We start from the raw sequence: 24,010 nt of genomic DNA, 5'->3' as shown, positions 1-24,010 counted from the left end.
CCGTTAAAGTCTCTGGGACATGAACATGAAAAATCAAAAGTGCTAATTTTAAAGGCTTATATGTATGATATTGTCTTAAAAAGTGTTTGGGGATCTGGGTCCTGCCCCAGGGGACATGTATCAATGCAAAATGTTTTTTTTAAAATGGCAGTTTTTTTGGGAGCAGTGATTTTAATAATGCTTAATCATTTGCCGAGCACCTCACAATGATATACAGTGGTGTGAAAAAGTGTTTGCCCCCTTCCTCATTTCCTGTTCCTTTGCATGTTTGTCACACTTAAGTGTTTCGGAACATCAAACCAATTTAAACAATAGTCAAGGACAACACAAGTAAACACAAAATGCAATTTGTAAATGAAGGTGTTTATTATTAAAGGTGAAAAAAAATCCAAACCATCATGGCCCTGTGTGAAAAAGTGATTGCCCCCTAAACCTAATAACTGGTTGGGCCACCCTTAGCAGCAACAACTGCAACCAAGCGTTTGCGATAACGTGCAATGAGGCTTTTACAGCGTCCTGGAGGAATTTTAGCCCACTCATCTTTGCAGAATTGTCCTAATTCAGTTACATTAGAGGGTTTTCGAGCATGAACGGCCTTTTTAAGGTCATACCACAACATCTCAATAGGATTCAGGTCAGGACTTTGGCTAGGCCACTCCAAAGTCTTCATTTTGTTTTTCTTCAGCCATTCGGTGGTGGACTTGCTGGTGTGTTTAGGATCATTGTCCTGCTGCAGAACCCAAGTTCGTTTCAGCTTGAGTACACGAACAGATAGTCGGACATTCTCCTTCAGGATCTCTTGGTAGACAGCAGAATTCATAGTTCCTTTTATCACGGCAAGTCTTCCAGGTACTGAAGCAGCAAAACAGCCCCAGACCATCACACTACCACCACCATATTTTACTGTTGGTATAATGTTCTTTTTATGAAATGCAGTGTTCCTTCTACGCCAGATATACTTGGACACACACCTTCCAAAGAGGTCTCATCGGTCCACAGAATGTTGTCCCAAAAGTCTTGGGGATCATCAAGATGTGTTGTGGAGAAATTGAGACGAGCTTTGATGTTCTTTTTGCTCAGCAGTGGTTTACTCCTTGGAACTCTGCCATGCAGGCCATTTTTGCCCAGTCTTTTCCTGATGGTGGAGGCATGAACGCTGACCTTAACTGAGGCAAGTGAGGCCTGCAGTTCCTTGGACGTTGTTGTGGGGTCTTTTGTGACCTCTTGGATGAGTCGTCGCTGCGCTCTTGGGGTAATTTTGGGCGGCCGGCCACTCCTGGGAAGGTTCACCACTGTTCCATGTCTTCGCCATTTGTGGATAATGGCTCTCACTGTGGTTCGCTGGATTCCCAAAGCTTTGGAAATGGCTTTATAACCCTTTCCAGACTGATAGATCTCAATTACTTTCTTTCTCAATTGTTCCTGAATTTCTTTGGGTCTCGGCATGATGTGTAGCTTTTAAGGATCTTCTGGTGGACCTTACTGTGTCAATCAGTTCCTATTTAAGTGATGCCTTGATTGTGAACAGGTGTGGCAATAATCAGGCCTGGGTGTGGCTAGAGAAATTGAACTCAGGTGTGGACAACCACAGTTATAGTATGTTTTAACAAGGGGGGGCAATCACTTTTTCACACAGGGCCATGATGGTTTGGATTTCTTTTCACCTTTAATAATAAACACCTTCATTTACAAATTGCATTTTGTGTTTACTTGTGTTGTCCTTGACTATTGTTTAAATTGGTTTGATGTTCCGAAACACTTAAGTGTGACAAACATGCAAAGGAACAGGAAATGAGGAAGGGGGCAAACACTTTTTCACACCACTGTACGTCGGCAGAATGGCACAGGCAGGCAAAGTAACGTAGCGGTATGCTACTTGCCTCCCGTGGGCCCGAGGTGGTTGGCATTGTTCCGGGAGTGATCCGTGCTGAGGGGAGAACACTGATTCATGGCCACCCCCTCACAATCGCTCCCAGCGAATGAAAATTTTCCTCTGCTGCTGTAATGTAAAAGGCGGCAGAGGAAGTGATGTAATCTCTCCTAATGGAGCCTTTTCATTCCGGCTCCCGAGGAGAGAAGACATCAAGTAAGTTTGCACCAACACTACACTAACAGTAGAACACGCAGGCACACTTTTCACCCCCCAATTGCCCCCCGATCACCTCACTGCACCCCCTGTCACAGTGACATCATAAGCAGTTTTTTTTTTACTGATTACTGCATTGGTGCATTGTGACTGTTATAAGTGGTAGGGCAGATATGGTTAGCCCCCTTTAGGTTTAGGGTACCCCCCTAATCCCGTGATCACCCTCCGTCGCCAGTGTCACTAAGCAATGGTTTTTCTGATCACTGTATTAGTGTCACAGGTGACGCTAGTTAGGCAGGTAAGTATTTATTTTTATAGCGTCAGGTACCCCCATATACTACCTAATAAAGGTTTTTTTTTTTTTTTTTTTTTATATATTTTTTTATTGAACAAACAAGATAAATGTAAACAATTAAATGACAGTCGAAATGGACAGTGTCTTTCTGAAGCAGTAGCAATATGAAACATCAGAGCAGCTTAAAATAGAAGGAGCAAAACGCTCCATCGACCCCAAGGGCCAAACTATTAGGCAGTTTAATCCTTCAAGAGAGAAGAGAGTGGAGGAGGAAGTTGAGAGGAGAAAACGGAAAAGAAAGAAAGAGAAACGAGAAGGAGATAAGGGGGTAGGGGGTAACACCCTGGGGGACAAGGATCACATCACAATTTAGGTGCTGCATGGTATCACAATAGAATTTGAAGATGAGAAACAATATCATCTATACATATAGAAGTACAGAAATGAAAATCTCCTACACTGAGGATCACAAAGTGACAGTAACATTTGGCTTAGTCCGGGGTCCCAGTCCACGAAGAATTATTGAGATGTGGAAGGTTGAGCTGGGGGATGGTGTTCCTCCATTGCAGAGACGGTAGGGTCAAACCCGTCCAGCGATAATTGAGCTAGTAAAAGAGCGGCATCTTGTGAGGGAGGTAAATGGTCCGGTAATGATGTCAGCTTGAGTTTCCCCAATGCATTGCCTATGTCTCGTTGCAAGTACCAGTTGGTATAGCGAAAGGGGGAAATGATATTATTTATTTCCTCTGAGGTAAAGGAACGTTCGATGTAAGCTCTCCATCTGGTAAAGAAGCGGGGAGTGGAAACAAATTGGGAGGAGATAACATCAAGTCGTTCTATGTGGAACAGCGACAGGAGGGTTTGTTGAACTCCAGTTAGACTTGGCGGTGTCGTGGAAATCCAGTAATTCATAATAGTCCTGCGTGCCGCCAGGAGGCATAGGTGGGACCAATGCGAGATGGTGAGTGGACTTGGAGAGGTTAGCGACTCGGGTAGAGGGTCGCAGCTAAACAGGCAAATCAACGGGTCTTTGGGTATCAGTGTCCCGGTAACCGAGTGGATGTAGTCCAAGACTGAATCCCAAAATGCAGATATAGAGGTGCAGTCCCAGAAACGGTGTAGTAGGGTAGGTCGATCTTGAGAGCACCAGGGGCATTTGGCATCCGAGGGCTCCTTCGTGGTAGTACGGAACGGGTAGTAAGCTCTATGAGTGATCTTAAATTGAGTTTCTCTCCACTTTTCTGAGATAACCAGTTTGGAAACAAGTCTGTATCCCTTCAGGATCCTTTCAGGCAAGGTAGTATCATGAAATATCGAAGCCCATTGTTTGAAGGGAGCAATGTGGTACTTTTCCGCCTGGTAGTCGATTAGGTGGGAATATAGGGTCGAAATGGAGTAGTCGCCCTGTCGAAGCATAGTGTCCAAAGGTGACTTTCGGAGGCAATCTTGACGTAGACCTCCAATGGATTTCAGGTAACTCAGCAGTTGATGATGATAAAACGAGTGATTAGAGGGTAGTGAGAATTCCTGAGACAATGATCGAAAGGATCTAAGTGTTCCTCGCCCCTGCTCGTAGAGGGATGCCACTGTACGTAGACCTCTCTGTTCCCATTGAGCAAAAGCTGAATGAATGGTAGAAGGCGGAAACATGGGATTGCCTTGAATAGATAGATGAGCAGAAATATTTGTGGGCAAGCCCAGGAGCTTCCTTACCTCCCTCCAAGCCACCACAGTGTCTCGAATAAGAATGTTGCTTTTAAGATGAGGAGGTAAAACGTGAACGTTGGAGTGAAGGATCGCCGAGAGCGTGTAGGGATGTACCAGCGCCTTTTCGAGATGGTGATTGGAATATCTTGACTTGCCCGCTATCCAGTCAAGGCCCTGTCTCAGGAGACATGAAAGGTTATAGAAACGGAGATTGGGTAGGCCCGCCCCTCCGTCAAGCTTCGGAAGACACAACTTTTGAAGGGCAATGCGTGGCTTCTTATTGGCCCAGAGAAAAGCGGATAAAGCTGTATGTATTTTTTGCACATCAGAATGTTTAAGGAGGAGTGGGATGGTTTGCATTGGATAGAGCAGCCTCGCAAAGGAAACCATTTTGAAGAGATGGCATCTTCCAAAGAGTGACAACGGCAGCCCCGCCCAGGTCTCCAACTCCTGTACAATCTTAGAAATCAAGGGTGGGTAATTGAGGGTATAGAGGGAAGAGGGTTCTCGACCTATGCGCACTCCCAGGTAGGTTATGTGGTGTTGTGCCATTGTAAAAGGCGAGGAAGATTGCCAGGAGACGGCTGTTCGCAAATTTAAGGATAAGATCTCACTTTTACCAAAATTGATTCGAAATCCCGAACATAGGCGATATTCTGCAAATAGGTCACGGAGTGTATCAAAATCGGCCGGGGGATTAGACGAAAAGAGTAAAATGTCATCCGCAAACAACGCAGATTGAAGATTTTGATCCCCAACCATAATACCGCTGATACCGTCCGGTGAATTTAATAACCTAGATAAAGGTTCAATTGCTAGATTGAACAATAGGGGAGACAAGGGACATCCTTGTCTTGTCCCTTTGGTGAGAGAGATGGTGGGCGAGACAAAGTCCGGCGTAACTAATCTGGCAGTAGGGGCAGTGTACATCTGGCAGAGGAAGTGCGTGACTGGACCCGAAAAGCCAAAGGCTCGTAGTACCTTAAATAGCCAAGCAAAATTGATATTATCAAAAGCCTTTTCGGCGTCAATAGAGATGATGGCTAAATCCTGTTCCGGGTATAATTTCGCTTTTTCCAGTGCCAGAAGCACCTTGCGGATATTCAGTGTTGCGGACCTTCCAGTAGTGAACCCTGATTGGGCCTGGTGGAGGAGTGTAGGAAGGATGGTAGCTAACCGTGAAGCTATAATTTTGGACATTATTTTAACATCTACATTGATAAGAGAAATGGGCCTATATGAACCTGGGCATAAGGGGTCCTTACCCGGTTTGGGTATTAGCTTGATGTAGGCCTGGGAACCCGTAGGGGGGTAAGAACCACCATCCCATAGTGCCGTAAAAACTTTAGATAAAGTGGCCGGTATAAAGTCACGGGTAAGTTTATAAAATTCAGCCGAGTATCCATCGGGTCCAGGTGCTTTGGAAGGGGGCATCAATTTTATTGTAGCCCTAATGTCCTCCAGGGTAACAGGAGCATTTATGGCTTCTAATTGAGGTCCAGTCAATTGTGGCAGATTCACCCTCGAGAGCACCTGGTCAGCGATGGAGTGGTCAATGGGGTCCTCTGCATATAAGGAGGAATAATAATCAGTTAGTAGTTGGCTGATCAATTTAGAGGAGGTAGCAACTGATCCGTCAGGGTGTTTCAAAGCATGGATATGGGTCGGTCTTTTAAAGCCTGAACAGAGCCTGGCTAATAGCTTACCCGCCTTATTGCCATACTTGTGAAGGCGCATGGACAGATAGGAGGAGGCAATCTGCTCCTGCCTTTCCGCCCAGAGATCAAAGTCTTGCTTGGCTAGCTGCCATGACCTGATAGTAGCCTGTGTGCGATTATGTTGGAGCTCAAGGTGCATGGAGCGAAGTTTTTCGCTAGCTTGAATATAGTTTTGCTTTGAGTGTCTCTTGTATTGTGTCACATAAGCCATAATCTTTCCTCGGAGGAAGGCTTTACCCGCCTCCCAGAAAAGATTTGGGGTGGCAATATGTTCCCCATTCGTCTCTGTATACTCGGTCCAACTAGTGAGTAACATGTGTTTAAAGTCCTCATTATTTGCCAGATAGGAGGGGAAACGCCATATGGGCGAGGAAGAGGAAGGCTTAACATTCAACAAGCTAACCGTAACAGGGCTATGATCGGAAATGGCCATGTCCTTGATGTCCGAATCCCTCACCAGCGGCAAGAGTGCAGGGGACACAAAGACATAGTCAAGTCGTGAGAACGTCTTGTGCGGGTGTGAATAGAACGTGAATTCACGCTCCGTTGGATGGGACAATCTCCATACATCAGTGAACTTTTGTGACGAGAACGTACGGTCCAGGGGGGTGGTGTCATTTCTAGTTTGAGTTAAAGGCGTAGGCCCGCGGGGGTTAGTGTGTGTCCTGTCCTCAGAGGGATTCATAACGGAGTTAAAGTCCCCTCCTATCAGGTGGTGTGCCTCTGACACCTGGGAGATCCAAGTTCCTAATTCACCGAAAAACGACAAGTCTGGGGAGTTGGGCGCATATACATTAGTTATAGCAATATCTTTAGCAGCTAGTGTCAGGTGCAAAGTGAGCATACGACCCCCCTGGTCCACCCGTACATTACGAGTGGTGTACTGCAGTTGTTTATGAAGCAGAATAATCACCCCCGCTTTGCGACCCACAGCCGGGGAACCCAGTACTTCGCCAACCCACAGTTTACGAAGGCGTGAAAAATCTCCGTCAGTCAGGTGTGTCTCTTGTAAGAGCGCCACATCTGTCTTTAATCGCTTCAGATGACGGAGGATTTTCATGCGTTTGGAGGGTGAACGTAAGCCTTTAACATTCCATGATACTACATTCAGTCGGTCCTTACAGGCATCAGCCATAGGGGCCTTGAGGTGAGGTAGTATCAAGATGAGGAGAATGTAAATTAACAGTGAGACAGACCAAAGCTATCCCAGGAGTGCGCATATATATGGAGACCCCCAGGGGTGTTTGTGGAGAGGTATAAGGGAAAGAGAAAAGATAAGCCGTAACAGGATAGAGAAAGGAATGGGATAAGAAAAAGACAGGGAAAAGTGAACAGATCCATACAATATGAAAAGTAACCAAACATAATAGGTGTATCCACCATAGAGTAGCCGTAGCCCACTTCACCTTTTTCCACATGGGTTGCATCGATGGTAGTCGGCTCCCAGTGGGCGCAGTAGCCCCCTGGGATAGGCCGATAATGTTCCCCGGGGGGGGACGAGGGTAGGGGGAAGGATATGGGAAGAGCGAGATTAGGCAGCAGCATCTCGGGTTGGGGGTGGGGGAAGGTTTGGGGGTTAGGGAAGGGGGGGTCAATCCCAAAGTTGTAAAGGTACAGCCTGTTTGCTGTATATGAAGAATGGGACAACCAATCGGGAAGGTGAAATAGGCCGGCTGACACGCTTAAACAGTATATTAGAAGTAAGTGCTAAAAAAAATGGGCAATAGACCCCGTGAAAAACAAATAAATGTGGAACATAACATATCAAACAAAGTAATCGTGCACAGGCACCATCATAGGTAACCAACTTACAGAAGACCTCACAGCTAGAGTAGTAGCTGTGACTACCATCAAGTGAGAAAACACTTTAAACAGTACCCTTATCCGGGCGCAGTGCCAGGGGGATTCCAAGGACAGAGTCAGCGGATCTCAGAGCGTGGGTGCTGATTAGTGGAGCGAATCCTTTTGTAGGGTGGTTTGGAGGGGCTCAGCTGGTTAGCAATAGTGGCCTGGGGGGCCGCGGCAAGGTCAGCAGTTGGACTCTCCATCAAAGGGTCACGTGTGGTATCCATGTCTGCTGGGTAATTGGTGAAGCGTTCCGCCTCAGAAGGTGTATTAAAGGTGCGGCGAGTGCCATTAGGAAGAGTAACATGTAGTATTGCAGGATAGGCCAAAGTAAACTTAATATGTTTCTTAAAGAGAGAGGCACAGATCGGTGAAAATTCTTTACGCAATCGCATAACTTCAGCAGAATAATCAGCAAATAAAAGTAGATTAACGCCGTCAATCGTGAGGGTGCGTTGAGAGCGAAACTTTTGCAGGATAGCGTGCTTGTCTGCATAGTTCAGGTATCTAGCTATGACCGCTCTAGGCTTGCTGCGCTGTTCAGAGAGCTGTCCCAGGCGGTGTGCTCGTTCCACCACACAGGGGGTAGTGAGGCCTAGTCTAGCCGGGATAGTAACCATGCAGAGGTCCATGAGCTGTCCCGCAGTGACTGATTCAGGCAAACCCACTATTCTCAGGTTGTTCCTTCTTGCTCTGTTCTCAAAATCATCCAATTTGATCCACAGATCTCTAGTGGTACGTGTGAGGCGAGCTAGAGCAGCAGCTTGAGCAGTGGTGTCATCCTCCATGAGGGAGATCCTTTCCTCTGCCTGTGTTAAGCGCTGTGATTGGGCCTGTAATTAGTTTCTGTAGTGTTCCATGGCCTTTTGGATAGCAGAGTCTATAGATGCAGTTAAGGTAGGGGTTAATAGAGCCACAACTGCCTGGGCTATGTCCGCCGTATGAGGCGCCTCCGCGCCAGAGAGCAGGGATGGAACGAGCGATGGCTCAGCAAGGCCTTGTATCGGCGCCATATTGCCTAAGGACGCGGCCGTGTCCGCCGGCGCGGGCATCGCTGCGGTCAGCGATCGGTTCCCGGACCGCTCCACAAAGCGGTCCATCCACGGCTCAGCACCTTCCCCTAAGAACAGGGGGGGTCCCCGAGGCTATTCGCTGCTTTATAGCGGGTTTTCAGGGGGTATGCGGCGGGAGCAGAGTCCGCTTACCTCCTCCTCATGTGGCGCCGGAACCGGAAGTCAAGGTTTTAACCCGCTCATTGCCCCCTGGTTAATCCTTTCACCAGTGATCACCGTAAAACTGTAACGGGTGACGCTGGGTAGTTAGTTTGTTTTTTATAGTGTCCAGGAATAGGGCACTCGCCGTTTATTACCTAATAAAGGTTTAACCCCCTGATCACCCAGCGGGTGATATCAGTTAGGTTTTAGGGACTGCATCGCCCCAGGCAGCGTCAGGTTAGTGCCAGTCCCGCTAACACCCACGCACGCAGCATACACCTCCCTCAATGGTATAGTATCTGAATGGATCGATATCTGTTCTGATCAGATCTATACTAGCATCCCCAGAAGTTTAGGGTTTCCAAAAACGCAGTGTTAGCGGGATCAGCCCAGATACCTGCTAGCACCTGCTTTTTGCCCCTCCGCCCAGCCCAGCCCACCCAAGTGCAGTATCGATAGATCACTGTCACTTACAAAACACTAAACACGCATAACGGCAGCATTCGCAGAGTCAGGCCTGGTCCCTGCAATCGCTAAGGCCTCTTTCACACCAACGTGCCGTTCAGGCCCGCCTGTCAGTTTTTCAGGCGGACCTGAACGGGTGCTCCATAGAGCTCTATGGAGCGTCGGATGTCAGCGGTGACATGTCCGCTGACATCCGACCCGCTCCGATCCGAAAAAGTGTGACGGAGGAAAAAGCTATTTTTCCATCCGTCTGCGGATCGGATCGGATGACGACGGGCACTGCGGTCCGTCGTCATCCGATCTCCCATAGGGGAGAGCGGCGCTGTGACAGGTCCGTCCCTGCGCAGTGTGCAGAGACAGACCTGTCATCTCCCTGCTCAGCGGGGATCGGCGGAGTGATCCCCGCTGAGCAAACGGACATCCACGGGGCGGATCAGAACTGATCCGCCCCGTGTGAAAGGACCCTAACAGTTTTTTTTGGTAGCTTTTGATACCTAACAGTCAGGAGCTTTTTTACCTGTGAGTCTCACTAGTGTACCACTAAATTTAGAGCCCAAAATGACAAATAAAAGGTACACTACTGAAGAGATAAATATAAATGATTCCACGCAAGGAGTAAATAGCAGCAGGAAAAAATCTAAAAATATGTAAATGAAAAAAATATATATAGAAAAAATAAAGGAAGAGGAAATGGAGTGTTTAAATGGGATAGGTGAAAAGGAACTGCTGCCTCTACTAATTACTTCCACCTAGGTGGAGTAAATAAATGAAAGAGAGATGAAGTAGAATTTGGCGCTGTTCAAAAAACCTTAATCCAAATAAAATAAAAATAACTAAATAAATAATAAAAAGTGACAGGTGATGATAAATTGTGACTCAATAAAACATATATAAGTATAACTTACTCATTAGATTGTGCATAGCTATCCTTTTACATAATTTACATCCACAATATTATGATGAAAAAGTGAAAATAAATGTGAAAATGAACACGCATATAAACATATAATGGTTAATAAAAATAAATAAATAGATGTGTTAAAGCGGAGGTCCACCCTAAAATGGACCTCCGCTCATCGGAATCCCCCCCCCCTCCGGCGCCACGATCGGCACCTTTCAGGGGGGAGGGGGGTGCAGTTACCTGGATAATCCAGGTAACTGCACCCACTTCCGGGCTAGCTCTCTGCGGAAAGGGGCGTACGTTACACCCCTTTCCGCAAGCGCCCGCCCCCTTCAGCAAGTGCCCCGCTGCCTGCTGGGAAACACACAGCTCCCAGAGGCAGCGGGGACCGTCCGGATTGCGCCGCGCGGCTCGCGCATGCGCAGTAGGGAACCGGGAAATGAAGCCGAAAGGCTCCATTTCCTGATTCCCATACCCAAGATGACGGCGGCAGGACCTGACAGACGAGCGAGCGATCGGCTTCGGGTGCCGACATCGCGGGCGCGCTGGACAGGTAAGTGTCACTGTTTAAAAGTCAGCAGCTGCAGTATTTGTAGCTGCTGGCTTTTAAAAAAAAAAAAAAAAACGCGGAGTCCCGGTGGACTCCCGCTTTAAATATAATAGCAAAAAATCAATATAATGCTGCAAGCCAATTAATCAATGGTGATCTAAAAAATATGCGTGTTTTAGGTGTGCTCCTATTGTGGTTGTACTCACTGGAAATTTCCCCCCTCCTGAGGTCCGAAGCTTTCACAGTATATGCCACTGTGTAGCACTTTAGAGACTATCCCGTCCACGATGATTTAGAAGTACTCCCATCATGTACCAAATGCCATGAAAAAGAAAAGGGTCCCAATAATGTAATACTGTATTAAACTATTTTATTGCATAAAAATCTGGATGTATGCAAGGATGTATGCTGACTCCGCTGACTTATGCACACTCCAGATGACATCAGAGTGATGAAACGCATAGGGCGGAGTCAGCATACGTCCTTGCATCACTTACAGCCACAGGCGCTAGTGTCAGCATTACATGCTTTTTTTAGTTTAACTGAATGTGAGTACCTTTCCAGATATTTATGCAACAGGCTATACATGTAGTTTTATGGTTTATGAGGGCAAAGATAGTCACGTAGAGCCCAAAAACTGTCCTGACTACATAGGAAGCGCTAGCAAGATTGTGTGGGACTTGGTGTCACCCTTATTCGGAAAGGGGTACCACTTGACAATTATTACACGAGCGTGACACTTTTTAGTCACTTGTTTGATCAGCAGATTGGAGCATGTGGCACCGTGCGACCTAGTTGCCGGGGCTTACCCCAGCGGGTGGAAAATTCCCCTCTTAGACTGGAGCAGAGAGCCTGCTTGAAGTGTAATAACTTGCTTGCCTCACCTTACCCAACCAAATGCAGTAAGCTGGCTGCATGAGAGGCATTTTCCTTATGTCCTCCCAAGTACCGCTACCCAACAAACCCCCCAAAGAAGATGTTGTGTCTGCAGCAAGCATGGATATAGGCGTGAGACCCGCTATTTTTGTCCCTCCTGTCCTGACTATCCTGGTCTTTGCATTGGTGAATGTTTTGAACGCTACCATACACTAGTTGAGTTTTAGCGTAGGGTACAGCATTGCATAGACTATGCACACTTTCACAAGGCCTCCCAAGGTGCCATTGCATTTTGAGAGACTCAAACCACTGGAACCGTTACAACCATTAGAATTGTTACAGATACAAAAAAAAGTGTAAAAAAATAAATAAATAGTAAAAAAAAAACACAAAAAAAATAAAAAAATAATAAAATATATATATATATATATATATATATATATAAATAGTTGTCATTTTATTGTTGTCTCTCTCTCTCTCTCCCTCTATTCTCTCTCTATTGTTGTGCTCTTTTTTACTGTATTCTATTCTTCAATGTTTTATTGTTATTATGTTTTATCATGTTTGCATTTCAAGTATGCCATTTTTTTTAAACTTTACTGTTTACTGTGTTTTATTGTTAACCATGTTTTTGTTTTCAGGTACACCATTCAGCTGCAGAGTGGATTTATTTATCTTGACAGCGACAGTGTTTGCACCCACGATACATAAAGCTGTGACTCCAGTGCTGTCGGAGGTGATTTCACCACCACAGTTAAAAAAAAAGAGCATATATGCCGAAGCATGGGGGCAGCAGGGGTGGAGGAGCAATTTGCTCCTACCTTTTGCGGGAGGATGCCCCCAATTGCTTCGGTATATATATATATTTTAGGCACAGATTGCATTAAAAAATTTGTTATTTTTTACCAAGTTTTTTTTGTATTTGCTTTGCAGGTATGGTAAGTCTTACTATTATACTGTAATGTTACTTTGTTTTATTGTTAAACATTATTTGCTTAGCATGTACACCATTCACTTGCAGTGCAGATTTATTTATCTTGACAGCAACAGCATTCGCTCCCACGATACATAAAGCCGTGACTCCAGGACTGTAGGAGGTGATTTCACCATCACAGTTAAAAAAAAGAGCATATATGCCAAAACATGGGGGCAGCAGGGGTGGAGGAGTGATTTGCTCCTACCTTTTGGGGCGGATACCCCCATGCTTTGGCATATATAAATGGTGCATGTATGCCCATAATTAGAAGTGAGTGGATGAAGGGAGGTATTCTAATGGTGGACATACCCACCAATCAATCTCTTTTTTTCGTTCAGTCCACAGGCTGCATGAAAAAAAAAATATTACAATATATGCCCAACAAGAACCAGCAACATACTGGTATGTTGCTGGAATTTGATTGGTTATATCAGAATGATGCCTACAGGTTTAGGTATCATTCTTTTCAGCCAGCAGTCAGCTTTAATGTAAAAGTGATCCTAGCGGCTAATTAGCCTCTAGACTGCTTTTACAAGCAGTGGGAGGGAATGTCCCCCCCCCCAACATCTTCTATGTTTTTCTCAGGCTCTCCTGTCCCAACAGGGAACCTGAGAATGCAGCCAGTGGTTCCGCCAGCTGACCATAGAGCTGATGAGAGACCAGAATGGCTCCAATCATCTCTATGGTCTAAGAAACCAGAAGCTACGAGCATTTTATGACTTAGAATTCACTGGATGTAAACATTCCGCCATTGGGAAATTGGAAAAGCATTTCATCACACCGATCTTGGTGTGGTCAGATGCTTTGAGGTCAGAGGAGAGATCTGGGGTCTAATAGACCCCAATTTTTCAAAAAAGAGTACCTGTCACTACCTATTGCTATCATAGGGGATATTTACATTCCTTGAGAAAACAATAAAAATTATAAAAAAAAATGGAAGGAACATTTTAAAAATAAGATAAAAAAAGCCCTGCTCTCACGCAAAGGAGTCAAGTGTAAACAGCAATTGAACCATGCATGGGAGGTATCACGCGAAGGTCAGATCAAGGGCAGTAATTTTAGCAGTAGACGTCCTCTGTAAATCTAACCTGTAAAGGCTTTTAAAGGCTTTTAAAAATGTATGTAGTTTGTCGCTAGTGCACGTTTGTGCGCAATTTTAAAGCATGTCGTGTTTGGTATACATGTACTCAGCCTAAGATCATCTTTTTTATTTCAACAAAAATTTGTGTTTTAGTGCATTACAATTTAAAAAAGTGTTTTTTCCCCCAAAAATGTGTTTGAAAAATCTCTCCGTGCAAATACTGTGTGAAAAAAAAATGAAACACCCACCATTTAATCTGTAGGGCCATTGCTTTAAAAATATATATACTATTTGGGTGTTCAAAGTCACTTTCTTGCAAACATTTTTTTTTTTGCATGTAAACAAAAAGTGTCAGAAAGGACTTTGTCGTCAGATGGTTAGAAGAGTGGGTGATGTGTGACATAAGCTTCTAAATGATGTGCATAAAATGCCAAGACAGTTCAAACCTCCCCCCCCCCCCAAATGACCCCATTTTGGAAAGTAGACATCCCAAGCTATTTGCTGAGAGGCATGTTGAGTTCATGGAATATTTTATATTGTGACACAAGTTGCAAGAACAAGACATTTTTATTTTTTATTTTTGCACAAAGTTGCAAAGTTGTCACTAAATAATATATATATATATATATATATATATATATATATATATATATATATATATATAAAAATACATTCTGTTGCTTCTCCTGAGTACAGAGATACCACATATGTGAGACTTTTTGGGAGCCTAGCCACGAACGGGACCCCGAAAATCAAGCACCACCTTCAGGCTTTCTAAGCCCTTGTACACACAGTCGGACATTCCGACAACAAAATCCGTCTAATTTTGTCCGAAAGATTTTGTCCGAAACCGGTGTTGCATACAGACGGTCGGACAAAGTTGTCCTAAAATCCAATTGTTCTGAACGTGATGACGTTTTTGCGTTATGACGGGACTACGTTCAGGCTAGTAGCCAATAGCTTTGGTCTTGTAATTTGATCTGAGCATGCGTGGAACTTTGTCCGATCGGAATTCTCTACTAACGATCGGACAAAGTCCTATCAGATCATGTTGACGGAAAGTTTTATAGCCCAGCTCTAAAACGTTGTCCGTCGGATATTCCGACAGAAACAGTTTGATGGAGCCCACACACAGTAGGATTATCCGACAACAGCGTCTGATCGGACATTTTCCGTCGGAATTTCCGACCGTGTGTATAAGGGCTAAGGGTGTCAATTTTTGATTTCACTCTTCACTGCCTATCACAGTTTCGGAGGCCATGGAATGCCCAGATGGCTCAAAACTCCACAAATGACCCTATTTTGGAAAGTAGACACCCCAAGCTATTTGCTGAGAGGTATGGTGAGTATTTTGCAGACCTCCCTTTTTGTCACAAAGTTTTGAAAAATGAAAAAAAAAAAATTTTTTCTTGCCTTTCTTCATTTTCAAAAACAAATGAGAGCTGCAAAATACTCGCCATGCCTCTCAGCAAATAGCTTGGGGTGTCTACTTTCCAAAATGGGGTCATTTAGGGGGTTTTGAGCCATCTGGGCATTCCATGGCCTCCAAAACTGTGATAGGCAGTGAAGAGTGAAATCAAAAATGTAAACCCTTAGAAATCCTGAAGGCGGTGATTGGTCTTCGGGTCCCCATACGCAGCTAGGCTCCCAAAAAGTCCCACACATGTGGTATCCCCATACTCAGGAGAAGGGATGAGTTTGAGTCGAACATGTTCGACTCAAACACCGGGTTTTCACCCGTTCGGCGAAGCCAGAACTTTGTGGGCCGTTCGTGACATATTTGTGTGGCACTCACGACCCACAATGCACTGCGGCAACGCAGTGCATTGCTGGCTGATGATTAGCCAAGCATGCACTGTGACCCGCATGCTTGGCCAATCATAGCGCCGGCAGCGAGTCCAGTCATAATCGGCCACAGGCAGGATGCCTGTGGCTAATTACAGCTCAGGGGGTTTAGTAAACACCCCACACTATATACGGCCGTGGCGGCCTTGTGTAGTGTGTTGCGGCATTCATAGAGTGACCGATAGGCAGGGACAGTGTCTTAATATCTTGTGAACCTAGCGCGATTACAGCCGGTGTATTGTGCCCCCTGCACAGTGTACACGTGAAGCTACCCCCAATTGCTGGTGTTGTTCTGGTCCTATACCACAGGCAGCTGCAGCATTTACAGTCGGTGTATTGTGCCACCTGCACAGTGTACACCTGAAGCTACCCCCAATTGCTGGTGTTGTTCTAGTCCTATACCACAGGCAGCTGCAGCAGTTACAGTTGGTGTATTGTGCCCCCTGCACAGTGTACACCTGAAGCTACCCCAATTGCTGGTGTTGTTCTGGTCATATACCACAGGCAGCTGTAGCAGTTACAGTCAGTTATTGTGCCACCTGCACAGTATACACCTGAAGCTACCCCCAATTGCTTGTGTTGTTATCGTCCTATACCACAGGCAGCTGTAACAGTTACAGTTGGTGTATTGTGCCACCTGCACAGTGTACACCTGAAGCTACCCCAATTGCTGATGTTGTTCTAGTCCTATACCACAGGCAGCTGCAGCAGTTACAGTCGGTGTATTGTGCCCCCTGCACAGTGTTTACCTGAAGCTACCTCAAATACTAGTATTGTTCTGGTGCTATACCACAAGCAGCTGTATCAGTTACAGTCGGTGTATTGTGCCACCTGCACAGTGTACACCTGAAGCTACCTCCAATTTCTCGTGTTGTTCTAATCCTATACCACAGCAGCTGCAGCAGTTAAGGGCGGCGTATTGTGCCCCCTTCACAGTGTACACTTGAAGCTACCCCCAATTGCTGGTGTTGTTCTGGTCCTCTACCACAGGCAACTGCAGCATTTACAGTCGGTGTATTGTGCCACCTGCACAGTGTACACCTGAAGCTACCCCAATTTCTCGTGTTGTTCTAATCCTATACCACAGCAGCTGCAGCAGTTACAGTCAGTGTATTGTGCCCCCTGCACAGTGTACACCCGAAGCTACCCCCAGTTGCTGGTGTTGTTCTGGTCCTATACCACAGGCAGCTGTAGCAGTTACAGTCAGTTATTGTGCCACCTGCACAGTATACACCTGAAGCTACCCCCAATTGCTTGGGTTGTTATGGTCCTATACCACAGGCAGCTGTAGCAGTTACAGTCAGTTATTGTGCCACCTGCACAGTATACACCTGAAGCTACCCCCAATTGCTTGTGTTGTTATGGTCCTATACCACAGGCAGCTGTAACAGTTACAGTTGGTGTATTGTGCCACCTGCACAGTGTACACTTGAAGCTACCCCAATTGCTGATGTTGTTCTAGTCCTATACCACAGGCAGCTGCAGCAGTTACAGTCGGTGTATTGTGCCCCCTGCACAGTGTTTACCTGAAGCTACCTCAATTACTAGTATTGTTCTGGTGCTATACCACAAGCAGCTGCAGCAGTTACAGTCGGTGTATTGTGCCACCTGCACAGTGTACACCTGAAGCTACCTCCAATTTCTCATGTTGTTCTAATCCTATACCACAGCAGCTGCAGCAGTTACGGGCGGTGTATTGTGCCCCCTTCACAGTGTACACTTGAAGCTACCCCCAATTGCTGGTGTTGTTCTAATCCTATACAACAGCAGCTGCAGCAGTTACAGTCAGTGTATTGTGCCCCCTGCACAGTGTACACCTGAAGCTACCCCCAATTGCTGGTGTTGTTCTGCTCCTATACCACAGGCAGCTGTAGCAGTTACAGTCGGTTATTGTGCCACCTGCACAGTATACACCTGAAGCTACCCCCATTTGCTTGTGTTGTTATGGTCCTATACCACAGGCAGCTGTAGCAGTTACAGCTGGTGTAATGTGCCACCTGCACAGTGTACACCTGAAGCTACCCCAATTGCTGATGTTGTTCTAGTCCTATACCAGAGGCAGCTGCAGCAGTTACAGCTGGTGAATTGTACCACCTGCGCAGTGTACACCTGAAGTTACCCCAATTGCTGGTGTTGTTCTAGTCCTATACGACAGGCAACTGTAGCAGTTACAGTCAGTTATTGTGCCCCCTACACAGTATACACCTGAAGCTACCCCCAATTGCTGGTGTTGTTCTGGTCCTATGCCACAGGCAGCTGCAGCATTTACAGTCTGTGTATTGTGCCACCTGCACAGTATACACCTGAAGCTACCCCAATTGCTGGTGTTGTCCTGGTCCTATACCACAGGCAGCTGCAGCAGTTATAGTCGGTGTATTGTGCCACTTCCACAGTATACACCGGAAGCTACCCCCAATTGCTCGTGTTGTTCTAGTCCTATACCACAGGCAGCTGCAGCAGTTAAATTCGGTGTATTGTGCCCCCTGCATAGTGTTTACCTGAAGCTACCCCAATTGCTGGTGTTGTTCTAGTCCTATACCACAGGCAGCTGCAGCAGTTACAGTCGGTGTATTGTGACCCCTGCACAGTGTACACCTGAAGCTACCCCAATTGCTGGTGTTGTTCTAGTCCTATACCACAGGCTGCTGCAGCAGTTACAGTCAGTGAATTGTACCACCTGTGCAGTGTACACCTGAAGTTACCCCAATTGCTGGTGTTGTTCTGGTCATATACCACAGGCAGCTGTAGCAGTTAAAGTCAGTTATTGTGCCCCCTGCACAGTATACACCTGAAGCTACCCCCAATTGCTTGTGTTGTTATGGTTCTATACCACAGGCAGCTGCAGCAGTTACAGCTGGTGTATTGTGCCACCTGCACAGTGTACACCTGAAGCTACCCCAATTGCTGATGTTGTTCTAGTCCTATACCACAGGCAGCTGCAGCAGTCACAGTCGGTGTATTGTGCCCAATGCACAGTGTTTACCTGAAGCTACCTCAATTACTGGTATTGTTCTGGTGCTATACCACAAGCAGCTGCAGCAGTTACAGTCAGTGTATTGTGCAGCCTGCACAGTGTACACCTGAAGCTACCCCCAATTTCTTGTGTTGTTCTAATTCTATACCACAGCAGCTGCAGCATTTACGGGTGGTGTATTGTGCCCCCTTCACAGTGTACACCTGAAGCTACCCCCAATTGCTGGTGTTGTTCTGGTCCTCTACTACAGGCAACTGCAGCATTTACAGTCAGTGTATTGTGCCACCTGCACAGTGTACACCTGAAGCTACCCCAATTGCTCGTGTTGTTCTAGTCCTATACCACAGGCAGCTGCAGCAGTTACAGTCGGTGTATTGTGCCCCCTGCACAGTGTTTACCTGAAGCTACCCCAATTGCTGGTGTTGTTCTAGTCCTATACCAAAGGCAGCTGCAGCAGTTACAGTCGGTGAATTGTACCACCTGCGCAGTGTACACCTGAAGCTACCCCAATTGCTGGTGTTGTTCTAGTCCTATTCCACAGGCTGCTGCAGCAGTTACAGTCGGTGAATTGTACCACCTGCGCAGTTTACACCTGAAGTTACCCCAGTTGCTCGTGTTCTTCAGATCCTATACCATAGGCAGGCAGCTGCAGTAATTACAGTTGGTGTACTGTGTCATCTGCTCAGTGTGCACTTAAAATTACCCCAATTGCTGGTGTTCTCTTCTCCCTGCAGGCCATTAGTATGTCTGGAAGGCCAACTATGAGAGGCAGACAGTCATGAGCCAATAAAAGAGGTCAAGCAGGCTCTGTGTCTAGAGGCAACAGTGCTGGTCATGGACGCGGTGCATCATCATAAGCACGTGGCCATGGGACACGCTTGTCCTTATTTTTGGCAGCTGGACGTGTTGAGCCGCAACATGCCAAAGACTTGGTAGAGTGGATGACCAAGTCCTCCTCATCCTCCTCACCCTCTCTCACCCAGGCTCTGGATACTGGCAAAGCAGCTGCCAATGCAGCCTCTTCCTTCATCTCAATGGCATCAGTCACTCCTTCCCTAGACCCACCATGTCCTCCTGAGGAGTCCCCCCAACTGTTTGAGCACAGTGTTGGGTAAATGCGCCAGGAGGATGCCCAGCGTTTTGAAGGTTCTGATGATGATATCCAGCTAGAGGAAGGCAATAGCATGAGCCCAGAGAGAGGTGATGCTCAAGAAGGACAGCAATCTGGCTGTCATATTCCACCAGCTGCAGCATACTGCCAGGTTTGCTCCAGTGATGAAGAGGGAGGGGATGATGAGGTCACTGACTCCACCTGAGTGCCTGATAGGAGAGAGGAGGAGGAGGAGGTGGAGGCACATCTCCAATGAAGCAGGATGCCCTCCAGGGGCCAGCTTAAGGGCAGCACACTGACTGAATCACACTGCAGAGCTCTGCCTGGGCAGGCCATGCCTCTGCATGTTATTCCAAAAGTTCTTTGGTGTGGGCCTTTATTGAGACGAGTGCATCAGATCGCACCACTGCTATTTGCGACATATGTCTCAAGTGTATCTTGCGGGGCCAAAACATCAGCCGCTTGGGCACCACATGCTTGACCAGATATATGTTGACCTGCCATGCAGGTTGTTCCACCACCATGCCTCCAAAATGCTACTACTGATTGTGACACACCTCTCTTCTCCACCCCCTCCTCTTCTTCTTCCTCCATGGCCGTTTCCTGTGCTTTATCCTTGGAACCAGCGGTGCTCCATAGGCATTCAAGGGACTAAGCAAGTACGCAGGCAAATAGATGCCATGCCGTGCTTGCGCTGGTGTGCTTGGGGGACAGGAGCCACACGGCAGATATTTTGTCAGCTCTGTAGGGGCAGGCTGAGAGGTGGTTGACGCCATGCCAGCTTAAGCCAGGCATGGTGGTTTGTGGCAATGGCACCAACCTCCTCTCCGCCCTCCGACAGGGACAACTGACCCATGTGCCCTGTGTGTCTCACGTCCTTAACTTGGTGGTGCAGCAGTTCTTGGGCAGGTACCCCGACTTACAGGATGTTCTGAGGCAGGCCAGGAAAGTCTGTGTGCATTTCCGCCGGTCATATATTGCCAGTGCTTGGCTGGCTGAGCTCCAAAAGGAGTTGAACCTGCTCAAGAACCGCCTTATCTGTGACATGCCCACCAGGTGGAACTCAACGTTGGCCATGCTGCAGTGGCTGCACACACAGCAGAGGGCCATCAATGAGTACCTGTGCGACTACGGCACCAGGACAGGGTCAGGGCAGCTTGTTTTTTTTCCCCACGTCATTGGGCCATGGTCAGGGATGCATGCACTCTCCTGTCACCATTTGAGGAGGCCACGAGGTTGGTGAGCTGTGACAGTGCATGCATCAGTGACACTGTACCTCTTGTCCACCTGCTGGAGCACACGCTGCGTGGAATAATGGACAGGGCACTTGAGGCAGAACAGAGGCAGGAAGAGGAGGACTTCCTTGCCTCTCAATGCCCCTTTTATCCAGACAGTGTTCCTGCTGTCCCGCCGATCACACAGGAAGATGAGGAGGAGGAGGATTGTGTCAGCATGGAGGTGGAGGCTGGCACACAGCAGCAACAGTCTTTTAGGGATGATTTTACAGTCCTAAGAAACCTGTGGACTTGTACATGGCTGGGAGGAAGTGGCTGTGGATAATGTCGTCCTCAGTGATCCAGAGGACTCCGGACCGAATGCCTCAGCTAACCTACGCTGTAAGGCCTCCCTGTTCCTGCAAAGCCTGCGGAAGGATCCTCATATTTTTCGGATCAAGGTGAGGGACCATTACTGGGTGGCCACTCTCCTTGATCCACAGTACAAGGGTAAGGTTTCTGACCTCATCTTGCCGTCACAGAGGGACCAGAGGATGAGACATCTCTGGAAGGCATTGCAGAAAGGTCTGCGCAACGCGTTCCCAGAGACTGGGAGGTTACAAACTCCTGGTCCTGGACAACGTGTTGCTGAGGCTTCGTCAGTCACTGAAGGAGCGGTGGAGAAGGTGGCTGTATGACTGATGCGTTCAGACAATTTTTTAGTCTGCAGCCCCAAGGTATGATCGGTTCCAGCAACCATCGCCAGCATCTGATTTACATGGTGCAAGAATACCTAGGGGCAAGGTCAGACTCGGTCACCTTTCCCACCGAAAATCCTTTGGCTTACTGGGTCTTAAGGATGGATCACTGACCAGAGCTTGCACAGTATGCAATTGAGCTACTGGCCTGTCCTGTATTCAGCGTTCTTTCGGAACGCACATTCAGTGCTGCTGGAGGCTTTGTAACCATGGTGCGAAGGTCCACCGACTCGGTTGATCGACTGATCTTCATAAAGATAAATCAGTCTTGGATCACCACCAGCTACCAAGCACCTGAAGCTGATGTAACCGAATATTTTTTTTTTTAAATGTCACATCCCTTCAAGACTGCCTATGCTGATGCTGAGTGACTATCCTGTTATGTTGACTGACTATCCTCTTCCTCCTCAATGATCCTGCTGATAGCTTGGAAGAACTTTTTGTTTCTGGGCGCCGCCACCAGTGGCTAAGGCCCAATTTTGCAGCCCCTGTTTAACAGGGGCATTTAATTACAATTTTTGATGCAAAACTTTGCAGCAGGGCTCATTTCTGCACTCCAACTAGAGTATCTGTGAGGGGTTGCAGTGTCGTGGCACCAGCACCAATGCCTAAAGTCCAATTTTTCAGCCCCTGTTTAACAGGGGTATGTAATTTAAATTGTTGATGCAATACTTTGCAGCAGGTCTCATTGCTGCGCTCCCACTAGAGTATCTGTGAGGGGTTGCAGTGTTGTGGCACCAGTGCCTAAGGCCCAATTTTTCAGCCCCTGTTTAACAGGTGCATGTAATTACAATTCTTGATATAATATTTCACAGCATTGATGCATTTTGCATTGATACATGTCCCCTGGAACAGGACCCAGGTCCCCAAACACTTTTTATGACAACTACTTGCATATTAACTATTAAAATGAGCACTTTTGATTTCTCATGTAGACTTTTAAAGGGTGTTCCGCGCTTTCGAATTTGCCACAAACACCCTAAATTGTTCGCTATTCGGTGAACAGGCGAACAGCCAATGTTCAAGTCAAACTCATTTCCTGTTCCTGTACCTGTCCCAGCCCATCTGAGCACCCGAGTACCTGTCCCAGCCCATCTGAGTACCCGAGTACCTGAGTACCTGTCACAGTCCATCTGAGTATCCGAGTACCTGAGTACCTGTCACAGTCCATCTGAGTATCCAAGTACCTGAGTATCTGTCAGCCCATCTGAGTAAACGAGTACCTGAGTATCTGTCACAGTCCATCTGAGCATCTGAGTACCTGAGCATATGTCACAGTCCATCTGAGTATCCGAGTACCTGAGTACCCGTCAGCCCATCTGAGTACCCGAGTACCTGCATACCTGTCACAGCCCATCTGAGTACCCAAGTACCTGTCACAGTCCATCTGAGTACCCGAGTAACTGTCACAGCCCATCTGAGTACCTGAGTACCTGAGTACCTGTCACAGTCCATCTGAGTACCCGAGTACCTGTCACAGCCCATCTGAGTACCCGAGTACCTGTCACAGCCCATCTGAGTACTCGAGTACCTGAGTACCTGCACCAGCCCATCTGAGTAACAGAGTACCTGTCCCAGCCCATCTGAGTACCCGAGTACCTGTCCCAGCCCATCTGAGCCCCTGAGTACCTGTCACAGCCCATCTGAGTACCCGAATACCTGAGTACCTGTCACAGTCCATCTGAGTACCTGAGCACCTGTCACAGTCCATCTGAGTACTTGAGTACCTGAGTACCTGTCACAGCCCATCTGAGTACCTGAGTACCTGTCGTAGTTCATCTGAGTACCTGTCACAGTCCATCTGAGTACCTGAGTACCTGTCACAGTTCATCTGAGTACCCGAGTACCTGTCACAGCCCATCTGAGTACCTGAGTACCTGAGTACTTGTCACAGTCCATCTGAGTACCCGAGTACCTGTCACAGCCCATCTGAGTACCCGAGTACCTGTCACAGCCCATCTGAGTACTCGAGTACCTGAGTACCTGTCACAGCCCATTTGAGTAACCGAGTACCTGTCAAAGTCCACCTGAGTACCTGCACCAGCCCATCTGAGTACCCGAGTACCTGTCCCAGCCCATCTGAGTACCCGAGTACCTGTCCCAGCCCATCTGAGCCCCTGAGTACCTGTCACAGCCCATCTGAGTACCCGAATACCTGAGTACCTGTCACAGTCCATCTGAGTACCTGAGCACCTGTCACAGTCCATCTGAGTACTCGAGTACCTGAGTACCTGTCACAGCCCATCTGAGTACCTGAGTACCTGTCGTAGTTCATCTGAGTACCTGTCACAGTCCATCTGAGTACCTGAGTACCTGTCACAGTTCATCTGAGTACCCGAGTACCTGTCCAAGCCCAACTGAGTACCTGAGTACCTGTCACAGTCTATCTGAGTA

This window comes from Lithobates pipiens, unplaced genomic scaffold (assembly GCF_037356315.1).
Source record: "Lithobates pipiens isolate NorthernLeopardFrog02 unplaced genomic scaffold, aLitPip1_a1.2 Scaffold_10, whole genome shotgun sequence".
Lineage (NCBI taxonomy): Eukaryota > Metazoa > Chordata > Amphibia > Anura > Ranidae > Lithobates > Lithobates pipiens.
Note: the sequence above shows the minus strand (reverse complement) of the source record.